The sequence below is a fragment of the Schistocerca americana genome, chromosome 11 (assembly GCF_021461395.2).
Source record: "Schistocerca americana isolate TAMUIC-IGC-003095 chromosome 11, iqSchAmer2.1, whole genome shotgun sequence".
Taxonomy (NCBI): domain Eukaryota; kingdom Metazoa; phylum Arthropoda; class Insecta; order Orthoptera; family Acrididae; genus Schistocerca; species Schistocerca americana.
In genome coordinates, this window is record NC_060129.1 from 56,221,031 (window position 1) to 56,228,836 (window position 7,806).

Genomic DNA, 7,806 nt, shown 5'->3' on the forward strand with positions numbered 1-7,806 from the left:
ATTACACAGTCAATAATGTTGTAATTCAGCTTTCCACTCACATCCGTTCTCAGATACTTTTGTTTATTTTCCTGTCTGTCTATTATTTCCCCGCCTGCATCTGTCCTCTGTTTCAGTATATCATTCTTGATTTACACTGTTTTCTTTTCGATATTGTGATTGTACATTATTTATATCCCACTACAATCGATTCTAAAACCAAGTCTCTAATTTGCTCGAAAGGTGATTTCATTCGTTGTTGACGTTTAGTTGGCCTAGAAGAAAGCAGTACCAACTCTTCAATAATATGAAGGTCGTTTTGGTATATTCCGTTCCATGCATTACTTATTTGTCTGTCTTGCCGTTGTCAGGACACGACAGCTTCCTCTGTGGTTGCTGAAGGCAGTCCAGGTGGTTGTGTGGTGCAGACCTCCCTGCCTGGCATCTCTCGCTCTCTGCGATTCAGTGTTTTCCGCTGTCCTGATGAACTGCAGCGCTAACTGATGCGCTAGAATGGTCCTATCTACATCTACATCTACATTTACATGGATACTCTGCAAATGAAATTTAAGTGTCTGGCCACCTTCACAATTCTCTGTTGTTCCAGTCTCGTATAGCGCGCGGAAAGAACGAAAACCTGTATCCTCCCGTACAAGCTCTGATTTCCCTTATTTTATCATGATGATTGTTTCTCCCTTTGTAGGTCAGTGACAAAAAAATATTTTCGCATGCGGAGGAGAAAGCTGGTGATTGGAATTTCGTGAGAAGATACCGTCGCAACGAAAAACGCCTTTGTTTTAATGATGTCCACCCCAAATTCTGTATCAATTCAGAGACACTCCCTCCCCTATTTCGTTATAATACAAAACGTGCTGCCCTTCTTTGAACTTCTTCGATGTACATCGCCCCTCCTATCTGGTAAGGATCCCACACCGCACAGCAGTATTCTAAAAGAGGCTAGACAAGCGTATTGTAGGAGTCTCCTTAGTAGGTCTGTTACAGTTTCTAAGTGTCCTGCCAATAAAACGCAGCCTTCCCCACAATAATTTCTGTGTGTTCTTTCCAATTTAAATTGTTCGTAATTGTAATTCCTAGGTATTTAGTTGAATTTACGGTCTTTAGATCTGACGGAAGTTTAACGGATTCCTTTCAGTACTCATGTGGAGGAACTCACCCTTTTCGTTAGTTAGAGTCAATTACCAATTTTCGCACCATACAGATATCTTTTTTCTAAATTCCTCACTATACTAACACTGACTGGATCCTCTCCTTCGCTCTCAAAGGTGCTCAGTGCAGGTTTCGTTGAAACCGAGTCTGATACTTTCGTAAAATGTGTGAACGCCAAGAAGTGTTAGCCCACAGTCATTACATTAGTCTACGTTTAAATCTACGACTTGCAAGTGTTCCACTGCCCTCCATTCACTTCTACAGTCAGCTTGTTATTTGGCTTCTTTGGCTCTGTGCACTATGGGACTTAACATCTATGGTCATCAGTCCCCCAGATCTTAGAACTACTTAAACATAAGTGACCTAAGGACATCACACAACACCCAGTCATCACGAGGCAGCCCGCCGGGAATCGAACCCGGACGCGGGAAGCGAGAACGCTACCACGCTTTGGCTTCTTTAATGTTGGTTTTTCCTTTTTCTATGCATTCATCTACATCTACATCTACATTTATACTCCGCAAGTCACCCAACGGTGTGTGGCGGAGGGCACTTTAGGTGCCACTGTCATTACCTCCCTTTCCTGTTCCAGTCGCGTATGGTTCGCGGGAAGAACGACTGTCTGAAAGCCTCTGTGAGCGCTCTAATCTCTCTAATTTTACATTCGTGATCTCCTCGGGAGGTATAAGTAGGGGGAAGCAATATATTCGATACCTCATCCAGAAACGTACTCTCTCGAAACCTGGACAGCAAGCTACAACGCGATGCAGAGCGCCTCTCTTGCAGAGTCTGCCACTTGAGTTCATTAAACATCTCCGTAACGCTATCACGGTTACCAAATAACCCTGTGACGAAACGCGCCGCTCTTCTTTGGATCTTCTCTATGTCCTCAGTCAACCCGATTTGGTACGGATCCCACACTGATGAGCAATACTCAAGTATAGGTCGAACGAGTGGTTTGTAAGCCACCTCCTTTGTTGATGGACTACATTTTCTAAGCACTCTCCCAATGAATCTCAACCTGGTACCCGCCTTACCAACAATTATTTTATATGATCTTTCCACTTCAAATCGTTCCACACGCATACTCCCAGATATTTTACAGAAGTAACTGCTACCAGTGTTTGTTCCGCTATCATATAATCAAACAATAAAGGATCCTTCTTTCTATGTATTCGCAATACATTACATTTGTCTATGTTAAGGGACGCTCCCTGCACCAAGTGCCTATCCGCTGCAGATCTTCCTGCATTTCGCTACAATTTTCGAATGCTGCATCTTCTCTGTATACTACAGCATCATCCGCGAAAAGCCGCACGGAACTTCCGACACTATCTACTAGGTCATTTATATATATTGTGAAAAGCAATGGTCCCATAACACTCCCCTGTGGCACGCCAGAGATTACTTTAACGTCTGTAGACGTCTCTCCATTGATAACAACATGCTGTGTTCTGTTTGCTAAAAACTCTTCAATCCAGCCACACAGCTGGTCTGATATTCCGTAGGCTCTTACTTTGTTTATCAGGCGACAGTGCGGAACTGTATCGAACGCCTTGCGGAAGTCAAGAAAAATAGCATCTACCTGGGAGCCTGTATCTAATATTTTCTGGGGCTCGTCAACAAATAAAGCGAGTTGGGTCTCACACGATCGCTGTTTCCGGAATCCATGTTGATTCCTACATAGTAGATTCTGGGTTTCCAAAAACGACATGATACTCGAGCAAACAACATGTTCTAAAATTCTACAACAGATCGACGTCAGAGATATAGGTCTGTAGTTTTGCGCATCTGCTCGACGACCCATCTTGAAGACTGGGACTACCTGTGCTCTTTTCCAATCATTTGGAACCCTCCGTTCCTCTAGAGACTTGCGGTACATGGCTGTTAGAAGGGGGCGAGTTCTTTCGCGTACTCTGTGTAGAATCGAATTGGTATCCCGTCAGGTCCAGTAGACTTTCCTCTGTTGAGTGATTCCAGTTGCTTTTCTATTCCTTGGACACTTATTTCGATGTCAGCCATTTTTTCATTTGTGCGAGGATTTAGAGAAGGAACTGCAGTGCGGTCTTCCTCTGTGAAACCGCTTTGGAAAAAGGTGTTTAGTATTTCAGCTTTACGCGTGTCATCCTCTGTTTCAGTGCCATCATCATCCCGGAGTGTCTGGATATGCTGTTTCGAGCCACTTACTGATTTAACGTAAGACCAGAACTTCCTAGGATTTTATGTCAAGTCGGTACATAGAATTTTACTTTCGAATTCACTGAACGCTTCACGCATAGCCCTCCTTACGCTAACTTTGACATCGTTTAGCTTCTGTTTGTCTGAGAGGTTTTGGCTGCGTTTAAACTTGGAGTGAAGCTCTCTTTGCTTTCGCAGTAGTTTCCTAACTCTGTTGTTGTACCATGGTGGGTTTTTCCCGTCCCTCATAGTTTTACTCGGCACGTACCTGTCTAAAACGGATTTTACGATTGCCTTGAACTTTTTCCATAAACACTCAACATTGTCAGTGTCGGAACAGAAATTTTCGTTTTGATCTGTTAGGTAGTCTGAAATCTGCCTTCTATTACCCTTGCTAAACAGATAAACTTTCCTCCCTTTTTTTATATTCCTATTAACTTCCATATTCAGGGATGCTGCAACGGCCTTATGACCACTGATTCCCTGTTCTTTACCTACAGAGTCGAAAAGTTCGGGTCTGTTTGTTACCAGTAGGTCCAAGATGATATCTCTACGAGTCGGTTCTCTGTTTAACTGCTCGAGGTAATTTTCGGATAGTGCACTCAGTATAATGTAACTCGATGCTCTGTCCTTACCACCCGCCCTAAACATCTGAGTGTCCCAGTCTATATCTGGTAAATTGAAATCTCCACCTAAGACTATAACACGCTGAGAAAATTTATGTGAAATGTATTCCAAATTTTCTCTCAGTTGTTCTGCCACTAATGCTGCTGAGTCGGGAGGTCGGTAAAAGGAGCCAATTACTAACCTAGCTCGGTTGTTGAGTGTAACCTCCACCCATAATAATTCACAGGAACTATCCACTTCTATTTCACTACAGGATGAACTACTACTAACAGCGACGAACACTCCACCACCGGTTGCATGCAATCTATCCTTTCTAAACACCGTCTGTACCTTTGTAAAAATGTCGGCAGAATTTATCTCTGGCTTCAGCCAGCTTTCTGTACCTAGAACGATTTCAGCTTCGGTGCTTTCTACCAGCGCTTGACGTTCCGGTACTTTACCAACGCAGCTTCGACAGTTTACAATTACAATACCGATTGCTGCTTGCTCCCCGCATGTCCTGACTTTGCCCCACACCCGTTGAGGCTGTTGCCCTTTCTGTACTAGCCCAAGGCCATCTAACCTAAAAAACCGCCCAGCCCACGCCACACAACCCCTGCTACCCGTGTAGCCGCTTGTTGCGTGTAGTGGACTCCTGACCTATCCAGCGGAACCCGAAACCCCACCAGCCTATGGCGCAAGTCGAGGAATCTGCAGCCCTCTGATTCAGACCCTCCACTCGGCTCTGTACCAAAGGTCCGCAGTCAGTCCTGTCGACAATGCTGCAGATGGTGAGCTCTGCTTTCATCCTGCTAGCGAGACTGGCAGTCTTCACCAAATCAGATATCCGCCGGAAGCCAGAGAGGATTTCCTCTGATCCATAGCGACACACATCATTGGTGCCGACATGAGCGACCACCTGCAGATGGGTGCACCCTGTACCCTTCATGGCATCCGGAAGGACCCTTTCCACATCTGGAATGACTCCCCCCGGTATGCACACGGAGTGAACATTGGTTTTCTTCCCCTCTCTTGCTGCCATTTCCCTAAGGGGCCCCATTACGCGCCTGAAGTTGGAGCTCCCAACTATCAGTAAGCCCACCCTCTGCGACCGCCCGGATCTTGCAGACTGAGGGGCAACCTCTGGAACAGGACAAGCAGCCATGTCAGGCCGAAGATCAGTATCAGCCCAAGACAGAGCCTGAAACCGGTTCGTCAGACAAACTGGAGAGGCCTTCCGTTCAGCCCTCCGGAATGTCTTTCGCCCCCTGCCACATCTTGAGACGACCTCCCACTCTACCACAGGTGAGGGATCAGCCTCAATGTGGGCAGTATCCCGGGCAACCACAGTCTTAGTCCGATCGGGGGATGCGTGGGACGAGCTGGCCGTCCCCGACAAACCCCCATCCGGACCCCCACAGTGATGCCCATTGGCAACAGCCTCAAGCTGTGTGACCGAAGCCAACATTGCCTGAAGCTGGGAGCGAAGGGATGCCAACTCAGCCTACATCCGAACACAGCAGTTGCAGTCCCTATCAATGCTAAAAACTGTTGTGCAAAGAACGTCTGAACTAATCTACAGAGAGCGCAAACCAATCGACAAAATTTAAACGGTTATTAAAATACAAGATTGCCTAGTAAGTGCAGTAATGCTGCTACTTGCGCACTGCTGACACACTGCTCGGCGGCGGAAGGAGACTACGCGATTTTCCACTATTCAGGTACTAAAACGCGATGCTACAACTCTCAAATACTATAATACGCCCGAAATTTATGAATTAAACAATGCAAGTACCAAAAACACGCAGAGAAATTAAGCATTAAACTATGTAACAAATCAGTGAGCTAGGAGTATACGACTTGCTGCTGCAGCTGCTTATCCAACGGCGGCAGGGAGCACACTGACTGTGACCAACCGACATTGGCCGTTCAAAACAAAAACAGAAGACAAACGACTACGAGAATTTACACTATTCAGGTACTAAAACGCGATGCTACAACTCTCAAATACTATAATACGCCCGTAATTTATGAATTAAACAATGCAAGTACCAAAAACACGCAAAGAAATTAAGAATTAAACTATGTAACAAATGAGTGAGCTAAGAGTATACGACCTGCTGCTGCAGCTGCTTATCCAACGATGGCAGGGAGAATTGTGAATATCTAGCAAATTGTGGAGAGTCAGCTGGTACGTTAATAAATGTTTATGCTCGACTGTATCGATCTTTTTAAAGTTAAGCAATTATACCATTGCTGCAGTATATAGTGAGTCATCTACTCCATAGACATTGTGTGCTTACGTTCTTTAGCATAAATGTTTTGCGATTTCTGTTGACCCATCATCATTTCTTGGCAGTTTTTGTTTCTTCACACCACGCATATTTTTATCCAAACCATCTGAGGCAATATGGGCACTGTAGCAATATTTGATTAGCGATTTAATGTTGTCATTTTGCATAACCAACAACGATTTTTCATTTTTGAGCACTTAGCTTTAGGAATACGAAGATGTGTAATGATTGTGACACACTGAACTACATTTTAGACTGATCTGAAGACGGCTCGTCAGTGAGCCGAAACGGGTAATCAATAAAGAACATTTGCGACCTTAAAGTAGCATTTTTATCCACACATGTGTAAATCAACAGATCGTGTATCTTCCTCTTGACAACGTCATAGAATAACAGTATTTCTGATTCGAAAATATTGTTTGGAAACTTCCATTTGTTACGAGGCTAATATTACTCACTCAAAGAAAACAAGTGACACCTAGGCCCCTTACCCTGTGCATTTCAAAATATCATTTGTTTTCAAAGAAAAATAAAATCAGCGCAAAGAAGAACTGTTTCCAAATCAGCAGGTTATTGCATAAACATAACACTACAGCATCCACTTTCAGTTTGTAAGTCAATTACTTGAACTTTTCGCGGAAATTCACAATTCGACCAAATCGGGAAACTTTCTTTGGTGACACTTGGAGGTGCATGTAACTCATTCACAGGTGATGTGCTGCGCACGTTATCCTGTTGATCACTGGCGTTTGACGTCACAAGAACGTAGCCAGATTTCACTCAGTTTGGTGGGATGTTCCCTTTCATATCCTGACTCTTTAGAACGAAGTATCCTGTTTTCGCTCCAGGACTACGTAGTGGCCCTCGTAGGGAGGCCCTAGATTGGCTTTAACTTTGTCATTCCTCCCAAAGACATAAGTCACAGCTGCAAAATACTAACGCGAATTCTTTACAGACGAATGGAAAAACAGGTAGAAGCCGACCTCGGGGAAGATAAGTTTGGATTCCGTAGAAATGTTGCAACACGTGAGACAATACTGACCCTACGACTTATCTTACAAGAAGGATTAAGGAAAGGCAAACCTACGTTTCTAGCATTTGTAGAGTTAGAGAAAGCTTTTGACAATAGTGACTGGAATACTCTCTTTCAAATTCTCAAGGTGGCACGGGTAAATAAAGTGATCGAAAGGCTATTTACAATTTGTACAGAAAACATATCGTAGTCATAAGAGTCGAGGGACATGAAAGGGAAGCAGTGGTTCGGAAGGGAGTAAGACAGGGTTGTAGCCTCTCCCCGATACTATTCTATCTGTATATTGAGCAAGCAGTAAAGGAAACAAAAGAAAATTTCGGTGTTTGGAGAAGAAATAAAAACTTTGAGGTTCGCCGATGACATTGTAATTCTGTCAGAGACAGCAAAGGACTTGCAAGAGTAGTTGAACGAAATGGACAGTGTCTTGAAAGGAGGATATAAGATGAACATCAACAAAAGCAAAACGAGGATAATAGAATGTAGTCGAATTAAGTCTGGTGATGCTGAGGGAATTAGATTAGGAAATGAGAAACTTAAAGTAGTAAAGGA